The following is an 11,697-nucleotide window of genomic DNA, read 5'->3' as shown; positions in this document are numbered from 1 at the left end:
CTGTGTGACTCACACTTTGTGTGTCACTCACCCCATCAACACCCAGAACTGTTGTAGAGATAATAATGAAAGAAGAATTGAAAATACTGTTCGAACTTTCATAAATGCCATTAAGGTTTTTGTTTCTGTTTTGATACTGTGGCCAATTTCCATATAATTTATTTTTATGTATTTTTATTTATGAATATTTTTGTTGTGGGTGCTGGCTGAAATTGACATCATTGTAGAGAAATGGGGTTTAAAAAATGCACACACAGACATACACACAGTCTCTGTTTGTCTCTCTCACTCTATGTTTGTCTCTGTCTCTCTCTTTCTCCAATTTGTCTGTGTGTGTGTGTGTCTCTCTCTGTCTCTGTCACACACTTGCTGTGTCGCACACCCCATCAACACACTTCCTGTTGAACAATGCCCCTTTGCTGCCACACACAGAGAAAGGAAAGAAATAAATAAAAGAAATCTTTTACGGAAATGGCTTCCTTAGTTTTATACGAATCAGACCAGTAAAACAAGTCTTTCCAATAATTTTTTTAAACATGATATACACCACTCTTGAGATGTCCATAGTAAGACTGCCAAGTTTCATGCAAATGTGACCAATCGTTTGGCCTTGAAAAGGTCACGGACAGATGGACAGACAGACATAGTAAGATCGTTAAAAAGAAATGCTTCATGTCACAGTACAATAAAAGCTTTGAATATGATATGATAGACTGATCATGTAAATGCTACATATTCTAGTTCAGTGGTTCCCAAACTATGAGTCGCGACCCACTGATGGGTCTCGAACAGAATCCTAGTGGGTCGCAAAAAGTTATAAAATTACGCATTAGCTTTGATTAACTGCTGTGTCCACCACCGAGATAGTTCAAGACTCATGTTTTCAATATGGGACTGGTTGTTTTATCATTGAACCTGATGTTAATTCTATTATTGAGCGTAGCAAGAAACAGGCTCATCCTTCTCACAAGCCTCAATGAAAATGTAATCTGAAATAAACTTGTTTCTTTCATTAATGTTTTTACCCAGTAGAGTTAAGTGGGTCGCCATAAACTGGTGTCATAAATAGTGGGTCGCATCTCTAAAAAGTTTGGGAACCCACTGTTCTAGTTAATATAAGCTGCTGAATGACATCATACCAACAAATTATAATACAATTTATAATGCATTTTGAGAAAATTATTTAAGCATTCTAGATAAAGAAATCTTATGTAACAGCTTCCCTGTTTATATTCTTATAATTTCAATATAGTATTGGCCTCACTTACCAGTAGCTTAATAAGTAGCAATAAGTTATGAGCCACAACACATGTAGTTGATCTGGCTAGTTTTTAACTCTGCTGTATCAATAATGGAAACATTGAACACAAGTTGTCATTTGATGTTTGAATATATTTCATTTTATTTTATTTTTGTGTTAAATATCAGTCAAAAAAATTAACTCTTGGTGATTGTTAAATATCAGTTGAAACATTAACCACCATTAATTGCCTATGATGGCAATAGACACAAAGATTCCCTCAGACCAAACTGATGAAACAAAAACACCAAGTTTCAATTTCATTTGAAAAATTAACATTAAAAAAAATTGCTTCAGTAACTATTTTTACATGACATTTAATAATTAGAAGGCATGTTTCAATTGGCATCTCAGTTACACCTGCTTTATATCTCTTTTATTACAACACCATAATTTTTTTATTTTTTTATTATTTTTGTTAGTTAGAAATCTCAGTGAAAATACATAATAAATATCTTCTCCTGATTACATAATCAAACAGTTCTGCATTAGGCACAGGCATGAATGTGTAGCTGTAGAGTTTATTACACTGATGCATAATATCCAGTTCCATTCTGCTGTGTGACACTTTGGGAAAATGTCTTCTACTCTAGCCTTGGGCTGACCAATGCCTTGCAAATGAAATTTATTAAACAAAAACTATATATCACAGATATATATATATAGTGTGTGTCTATTTCTCCATATCTTGACACTGACACCAATTAAGTACTGGTGCATTTTCTATGTTCCCTTTGAACAGTAGTTTGGTGATGGAATAAAAATATTGAAGAGCAAATAAAGGTTGATGACAGAAAGGGCATCAGGCCTTAGAATACAGCCTCAGTATCATCCAATCTATGTCAATATGGGAAAGTGGAAACGATGACTATGATGATAATAATCATAATCATCATCATTTCATTTGTGTGAATGTATGTGTGTGTGTGTGTGTGTGTCACTTGTTTCAATCATTAGACTGTGGCCATGCTGGGGCATTGTCTTTCAGGATTTCAGTTGATCATACTGATCTCAGTATTCATTTCATTCTGAAAGAGACACAATACAAACAACAATGTTGGATTTTAGACCTGCTCTCTCTCTCTCTCTCTCTCTCTCTCTCTCTCTACACGTATATATATATATATATATGTATAAATGTGTGTGTGTGTGTGTAAGTGTAGTCACTACATGCCCATACCTACAAAGCATCTTCTATTGCACTTTACACCAAGTTTGTTTTGTTTCCTTAGTTCATTTATACTCTGGTGTTCATGCACCATCACACACTCATCAGAGCATGCAAGCTTCATTTCTTTCCTGTCTTTGTAAGTCTTCTGCATTCAAGGCCTATGTCTCATTGCCATGCAACATTGCAATTTTAGTTAAAGTATCATACAAGCTGCTCTTCATCCTGAGGGAAAGGATCTTTGTTGCCAGCAGTAGCAATAGCTTCTTGAACTTTTTCGAAACTATTTTTACCCTAACTATTGTAATTTCTGACCAGCCACCTTCACTGCTAATTGTGTTCCCTAGGTAACAGAAGCTGCCAACAACAACATCTAGTGAGCTATCTGGGCATTTAAAATACTCTATTTTCATGTGCTTATTGCTTCTGTGCATCTGCCACATTCAAAGCTTACCTTCTCTGTGATTCCTTTACACCTTTTCTTTGTCTGCACCTATAAATCTGGTCTCTCTCTCTCTCTCTCTCTCTCTCTCACACACACTTATGATAGGCTTCCACACAGTTCCCATCCACCTAATATATCCTCTCACAAATTATTGATCAACCTGGGACAATATTAGAAAACACTTTCCCAAGGTGCTACACATTAGGATTGAACCCAAAACCATATGGTTACAAAGCAAACTTCTGAATCACACAGTACTTACAGAAGCTATGCTTTATATGGCATGTATCCATTATACATACATATACAGAAACTAAGTTTTACATGGCAAAACCCATTATACAGATCTTGCAAACTTGTTTAGATATTTATGAATGGATGTGGGATTTGCATGTTGTCTTATTCATTGGGGAAATATAATGAATCCCAGTACTGTGGGAATTGTTACTGTTTTCATTCTTCACATTCTCGAATCTTCAAATTTACATCATTCAATCTTTTTTGAAATATATTTTATTCTACTGAGATTGTTGGAATATTGATAAACCACTTCTTTATTGTGATTTAACTTTCACGCAGCACAGCCTTCTATATCTATATATTCAACTGATTTCTTATTCTCATTTCTACAGTTTACTTGTTCACTTGTTGAACTTTTGTTTTACTTAAACAGCCACTAACATCTTAAACAGTATAACTTCATAAATCCTTTTTTTAAAATCTTCTGCTGTATCTCAAATCTCAAAATTTACCTCTTGTACTTCATCTGCTTCTCTTGTAGCAGTATGTTCTTTCCAAAATTATTAGCCAATGTGAAATATAGTGGTCTTATCATAGCGTTTTGTGTGCATGTGCACACATGCATGCATGCAAGAATCTTCCATTTCAAAATCATTCTTTTATTTTATTTGATCTTTTCTGACGTTGCCTCAAGGATTTTTCTTCTTCGATCTATTTAGCTTTTCTTACAGAGGATTTTTTTTATTATTTACTCTAGAAAGGCCTTTTTTTGATGTTAGAAACTATTATTTAAGTCATTCAGAGTGCAAGAGTAATTAGCTGAAAATCTGACCAGACACCCTAAAGTTACTAGTTTGGTGCCTTCCTTTTTGGATACAATTTCATTCCCTTCTCCTTTTAGGGCTGAGCTATGTGTGTGTGAAGTATCATAGTGGGAATGATTCACATAAATAACTGTCTTGTTATATATATTTCATGGCTGTGTGATTAAGAAATTTGTTTCACAATCATATGGATTTAGATTTGGACCTATTGCATGGCACCTTGGGAAAGTGTCTTCTACTGTAGCCCAGGGTTGACTGATGCCCTGTGAGTGGAAGCTAGCTCATCGTCATCATCATCATCATCACATCCACATTCATTTACAATTGGTATATGTCAAGGTAAACACACACACATGCACAGACACACACATGCACAAACACAGCCTCTTTCAGTTCCTATCTTTCAAATCCATTCACAAGGCTTTCGTCAGCTGAATCTATAGTAGAAGGCACTTGCCCCAGAAGCTGTGCAGTGGGATTGAGCCTGATGCATGTATGGGTGTTTGTATGTGCATGAATGTTGACATTCAACACTTTTGCTTGTCTGTGACTGAGTGAATTGTGTATATACTTGCTCACATTTGGGTCTCTCTTTTTATAATTTTCTCTCCACACTCTTTCATATTCATTTACATATACAATTTGTTTTGGCAGTATTACTACTTTGCACTAATTACATGGAATATTCTCTTTTTTGTATAAATAAAAGACTAATTAACATGATATGTGTGTGTGTGTGTGCATGTATGTACTTGTGTGTATGTGTAATGTATGCAAATTCTTACAATAAGAAAAATACAGATGAAGTTTGGGAAATTTTAGTGATGCCTTTATTAATAGAATTTTGGTAGATTAATCATTGGTTTGTGGCAGAATACAATTTTCTAGAAGCCATGAGGTAGGTACAATTAAGATGCTGGATGTGTCTCACTGAACTACAGTTTTACTCACAATAAATGGCATTATGCCCAGGCAAAAGTAATCATTATTTACATATGTACTGATTGTTTAGATTCTATGTTTTAAAGTGGTCATGTAGCCTTGGTTGATTTATTTACAATAATTCCTGGAAGATCGTCAAGCTTCTGCTTGTTTTTTGTATGTTTTAGAATAATAATATTAATTTGGGTGATATCTATTCTTTCTAATAACCTATGAGAATATTTGAGTATTTGAGCTCATGTGGCTAACTCCCTTAAAGCACAGCTAAGTACCAAACTCTATGTTTCTTTATATTTTTTGAAGTTAATTATATTAGATTTTGGATAATTTATTCAAGGAACTTAAAAGTAATTTGATTATTGATTACATAGTGAACAATAGAATATGGAAATAAATTCCTTATAAGGTGTGTGGTCTAGTGGTAGGAATATTGTGTTCACAATCATAAAGTCACTTGGTTATATTCTTGTACTGAGTGGTGTGTTATCTCTGAGCATGGGACTCATTTTCTCATTGTTTCTAACTTCTATGCTAAAAACTAAGTACTACCTCAGCATTAACTGGTACAGTACCTTCTTCTAGCTGCCACATTTTGGATGTTTAGCTGAGCCAAGTGTGGGAGGACTAAGAGTGTCTATCTAAAACAACTTAAAACACTTAGCAAAAGCATGGTACTGAATAATGACTTCAGGATGCTGAACCGTTCAGGTGAGATAACAAAGGACCAAGATACCTGGTGCCTTGCTATACTCAAGAAGACCCATACTCAGCAGCAGAAGTGTTAAGACTGGTCCTTTTGGTGGTGTAAAGTACTCATGGCAGTGCCATGTAAAAGCACCCCTGTGGCACCGTGTAAAAGCACCCCTGTGGCACCGTGTAAAAGCACCCATGCAGCATCACATAACAGTGCCAGTGCAGTGCCATGTAAAAGCTCCCAACATGCTCTCTAAAGTGGTTGGCATTAGGAAGGACATCCAGCCATAAAAACCACACGAAATCAGACTGGAGTCTGGTGCAGCTCCTCAGCTTACCAGGTCTGGTCAAACCATCCAATCCATGCCAGCATGGACAATGAACATTAAATGATGATGATGATGGTACATCTTCCCAAGTTATGTCCACTTGTGAGTGATAGCTATGCTACTTTTTAAGGATATATTTCTAGTGTTGCTTCAAAGCAATATTGTTTTGTAACTCCAGACCCTCACAGTCACCTGATTAATTGCAAGCTTCCAAACTGCTAGGTGTTGTACATTCAAATGGACTGTCATTGTTGTTTTGAAGTTAAATGCCCTGGATTGGCTGGAGGAGAAAGTCAGTGGCTAATATTGCAGAATATGTTTGGCAGAGCGGACTTTGCATGGATTCAGTTAGAGCAGTACATGCTAAAAAGGTGGCAGTGAACTTGTCAGAGGGTGATGGCGAACTGTCTGGCTGCCCACATGGCTTCTCTGGTCACTTGACTGTCTAGTGATAGAACCATTTTTCAGCACATGTACCCAGTAATGCTATTGTTCACAAATGTATGAAACAAATTATAATAAAACCTAGTCACAATCATACGTACTCTCTTTGTCAGATTGTTTATATATGTCGTTGTGGTGGGTTAACTTAATTAATTTAATGAGCAAAAAAAAAAAGTAATAACATGAAATTACACCCAAAACCCAAAATAAAAAGAAAAAATTATTAGCACTATTGATAGTACTTGTCAAAGAAGGCAATTTTTCTCTATTGTCTTCTTTGGCAAGAATTACCATAAATGCTAATTACTGCTTTCTCATTCTGAGTGTACGATTGAAAATTCATTTTGACTCTTTACATTAAGTATAGTAACCTACACTTAACTATATATTTTTCATGTAAAAGGCATTCCTCGGAAAACTTTTCAGTATTTATATATCAGTTACATTATAGTTAACATTTAATGCAGGGAACATTAACTAGATAACAACAAATAACCAAATTGAGGTAAAAAAATTTGTATTAGTCAATGTCTGATACTGTTTTTATTTTATTTACCGTCTAAATAATTGTACAGTGTACAATATTGTATGTTTACTAAATGATCTCTTATTACTACTTAGATAAGACATTGAATTTTATATTCTACTGAAGAGAACATAAGTACAAAGCAGATGCAAAGTTGTTTCTTTTGCTTATCACAATCAAAATCATCATCATCATCATTCAACGTCCGCTTTCCATGCTAGCATGGGTTGGACGATTTGACTGAAGACTGGTGGACCAGGTGGCTACACCAGGCTCCAATCTGATTTGGCAGAGTTTCTACAGCTGGATGCCCTTCCTAACGCCAACCACTCCGAGAGTGTAGTGGGTGCTTTTACGTGCCACCGGCACTAAGGCCAGTCAGGCAGTACTGGCAACGGCCATGTTGTTATTCATATTGTTTTTCCTCCACCATGTAGTTATTTCTTGTTAGCTTTTTAATGTTCCCTGCATTAAATATATTAAAACTAGCATAATTATTGTTTATATAGAAGTTAATTTTCAGAATAAGTCAACAGGTGATGTAGATTTGCTACTTATTGTATGACAAATATTATGTATCACACCATAGGACATATAAATTAATTCTACATAAGAATATATTTTTAACCTTGCACATAGATAATTCCTAGGTTTTAACCCAATTGCAATTTCATGTAGGATTAGGTAGACCTGTGATTGAGGACATTCTGTAGGTGATCATCCCATCCTTTTAGGGATATATAGAACTACATTGGACTGTAGACTTAATGTATCATCTGGTTTAATGCTACTATTTGGCCCATGTTGGCAGTGCCTTATAGAAATTTGATAAATAGAACAATACTACTTTCACATTCCACAATGGAGTGAATCTTCTCAAAGTGTTTGTAGATTTTTTTTTTTATGGGGATGCTCTTGGTTCTCTGGGTTCTGGACCAATGCACGAGCTTATAGGCCCTGCACAGCTGCCTTAAGCCAAGCCCTCTCTGTTGCAAGCTTTTGAGCTAACTCCATTTTGAGAATAACTTCAACCCCATCTAGTCTCAGAGAGTATAAAACAAAGGTCCTATGTTTTGTTCCATCTCTTTTGACTAAATTATATAAAAAAAATAAACTATAGCTGCTTAAGATCTAACAATATTGAAATTGTGGCCCCTCAGTTGTCAAACCTTGCTTTCTCTTTTTGTCCTCCTCCTCCTTTAATGTCTCTTTTCCATGCTGGCATGGGTTATATACCAAAATTATTTCAAAGCAAACTTACAAGCATATTACTATATAGCATTATTGATTATATCATATTCTATTAGATGTTACTTTTTATACTCTCTGTGAAAGGAAAATATATGTAAATGTAAAAATTCACCAAATATATTCAAACTTCTACTGAAATAGTATTGTCAGTTGGAAGCAAAATATTTCTTCTAGTTACAAGTAATATTTTTTACAATTATTGACTAAGAAGTAAAAAAAAAAAAAAAATTAATACATGCATATTTTCTGAACCTCAATTATATTGTATAATGTTTATGTTTGCATTTTATGCTATGATTGTTTATTTTGTCTGACTCTAGAAAGTGTTCTGTCATATCTCATTTTACTGCAATGCATTAAAATACATGAAACTTTTTTGAAAATGCTTTTCATTATTTGGTATTATCAGTTGAATAATTAAAATATGTAGCAAGAAACAGAATGATGTGGTTTAATCAATAATGCAATTCAAACCGGAAGTTGTTGAAGCTTGTTCAATCACTCTGCTAATTAGAGACATAGTAGTAGAATGGTTATAGAAACTGCAGACAATTAAACCAAATGTCTTCTATTGGTATTTTCTTGTGGTTATCAACAACTAGTATTATTCTAATTGGCACAACCTCTCAGCTGTAAATTAGGCATAATTTCCATTTAATTGTTGAATACTTGGCTTAAGTATCATCAATTCCCAAAATTATGCTTTAATTTTGAAATCCAATAAATGTACACTTTGTAATAGGAAAAGAATAAATGCAAAGTTTTTATAAGTATATTATTTTGTGCTATTGTTACTATTGTGATACAAAACCCAGTTAGTATCCTTATCAAAACTGCACAAAAAATTCTGAATATTCTCCTTTATTCTTTTTCTGCTCTGGAGGCGCAATGGCCCAGTGGTTAGGGCAGCGGAATCGCAGTCATAGGATCGCGGTTTCGATTCCCAGACCGGGCATTGTGAGTGTTTATTGAACGAAAACACCTAAAGCTCCACGAGGCTCCGGCAGGGGATGGTGGCGAACCCTGCTGTACTCTCTCACCACAACTTCCTCTCACTCTTACTTCCTGTTTCTGTTGTGCCTGTAATTCAAAGGGTCAGCCTTGTCACACTGTGTCACGCTGAATATCCCCGAGAACTATGTTACGGGTACACGTGTCTGTGGAGTGCTCAGCCACTTGCACGTTAATTTCATGAGCAGGCTGTTCTGTTGATCGGATCAACTGGAACCCTCGACGTCGTAAGCGACAGAGTGCCAACAACATTTTTCTGCTCTGCTTCTTTATTAATGATAATGACATTAATTACCAAAATAACAGTAGAGTATCTCTGATGGAATAGGAACTTATAATTCATGAAACAAAATAGCAACTCCTTTCACTTGACTTCTAAAACATTTCATTTCTGCTGTTAACCTGATGAATGAAGGACACAATTATTTCTAACTTTTAACTCCTGGCTTAATCAGCTTTATGTGAATTCAAAGTTTCAACTGCTTTGATTGCACCAGTCTATGTATTTGTTGGTGGAGGCAAAATTAGAAAGTAAAGAGTCCTTAACCTCAAGCCATTCTAGAATTACACTGAATAATTAAACCTGTGTCATTGGCCTCACCTTTACTTGCTGTTCTAATAACTTAGAGATAATTGTCACTAAATAAATATTTAATGTGCTCAACAAACTATGTCTGATATTACACAATATAAGAGACTGTTAGCAATTACAAAACTATATTTTCACCTATAATACTATCATTTATCACAGCTTAATGAATATTTTATACTTTTACTGTTATTTATACAATTCAAAAGGTTTTTCAATTTTTTTTTTTTTTTTTGTAACTAGAAGTGAATCTGCAAATAAATGATACTGATATAGTAATGTGGGTGGGTGGAGTAAGAACTCTGTAAATTGAATAAATAATATTATTGGAAACTAAATAATTTTTTCTTCACCATCATCATTATTAACATCCTGAAATGAAAGAAAAGAATGAGGATGTCTTCATATAAATTTACGAATTGTATTCCATTTTGGAGCATTTATTTTTATAAATAGTTTTTAAAAAATAATGTTCTTGTTTCCAATAAGACATAACACTGAAAGTAAGATGCTAGAAGGTTTGGTAATATAAATTTTTAACATTGGCACAAAAATCACATATTTTGGGGCAAGTGGATGTCAATTAGACTGATCCCAGTGCCTGATTGGTACATTATTTTATGAATCCCATAAATATGTAATGTAAAGTTAATCTTAGCAGGATTTGAAATTAAATCATAAAAGGTTATATAACTAAACACCCCCAGACATTTTGTCTGACATCCTAATGGAAGATTTGGTTGTATTTATGAAACATTAATAAAGAAAATAATTATAGGTTTATGAAGAGAAAGACAGTTACTGAAATTTGAGCTTGTGATTTTTTTAAAACCTAGATATAACAATTTAAAAGGAAATTAATTTATTACAGCTATTTGTTTCAACTGAAGATGTTATATAAAAATATTCCATCAACAGGAAAGAATTATTTTCGTTTAGCAAGAAATATTTCTTGTATTTTGAACTTAGAAAACATAAGCTTCATGGAGTTTTGTGATGTAAATGGATTCACTCTATATAATAAAATCTCCAGAAAACCAGCATGTGTTTAAGATACTGAGTAAAAGTGGGAGATGGAAGGTATGTAAGGTGAACATTAGCTAGTGTTTGGTTTTGATTTTTATGCCTGCAGCAGAGGATTACAAAACTGTCAATATAGTGATGGAATAACTAAAAGAAATGAGTGATAAACTTGAGCAAAGTGTAAAGGAACAAAGTATTTACTAGACAGAATAATAAACATCAACTTTACCTAACTGGTAGAGAAGCAGTACATGAGAGGTTTGAACATTTTTTAATGTCGCCATGTTGTTGTTTAGCCACAGGTCAGCCCTAATTAGGAAAACCTAAGATCAAAAACCTTTTAGTCATGGCTATCCTGTTTTCTTCCTTTTTTTTTTTTTTTTTTTTGTTTTCCTAGGTACAGTGCACCCAGTGCCACATTATACAAAGTACTCATTTTAGACATAAAGGTATGATCTAAGGGTATATGACTGCTATTTCTAGCATACCTAGTGACTATGTCAGTGCTTCCTCATTGGTTCTTTCCATTATACAATGAGAAATGGGAAAGATTTAGAATTGCAAATGTGTTAGAAAAATAATGCAAATAAAAAAGGGGATGTCATTAGGGGAGAATTGTGATTAATATCATAGAGCTGTATTTTCTCCACAGTATTGATGAAAATAATGTATGTGGAAGTATCGCTATAATAGGCTACTGAATAAGGAGTATGGACAAGATAGAGTCTATCCAACAGAGAAAGCCATTTTTGGAGGCCAGTAAAGAGATGAAGATTAAAGCAGTTGAAGATGGTGTCACATTAGTCACTTAGCTAATCGAATTGTGCAATAACTGACACAGCAGGACCATTATCAACTACCATAAAGGTAGAGAGAGAGAGAGAGAGAGAGAGAGAGAGAGAGAGAGAGAGA

At 34.3% G+C, this 11,697-nt stretch overlaps 1 protein-coding gene across 5 annotated transcripts in view; it reads left to right on the top strand.

Annotated features, from left to right (window-relative positions):
- LOC106875473 (tubby-related protein 4) overlaps nucleotides 1-11,697 on the top strand; it is a 682,417-nt gene that overhangs the window by 394,556 nt on the left and 276,164 nt on the right. The window lies entirely within an intron of this gene.

Source organism: Octopus bimaculoides, chromosome 3 (genome assembly GCF_001194135.2).
Source record: "Octopus bimaculoides isolate UCB-OBI-ISO-001 chromosome 3, ASM119413v2, whole genome shotgun sequence".
NCBI lineage: Eukaryota > Metazoa > Mollusca > Cephalopoda > Octopoda > Octopodidae > Octopus > Octopus bimaculoides.
The sequence above is the reverse complement of the archived record's forward strand: the minus strand, read 5'-3'. Positions and strand labels throughout refer to the sequence as shown.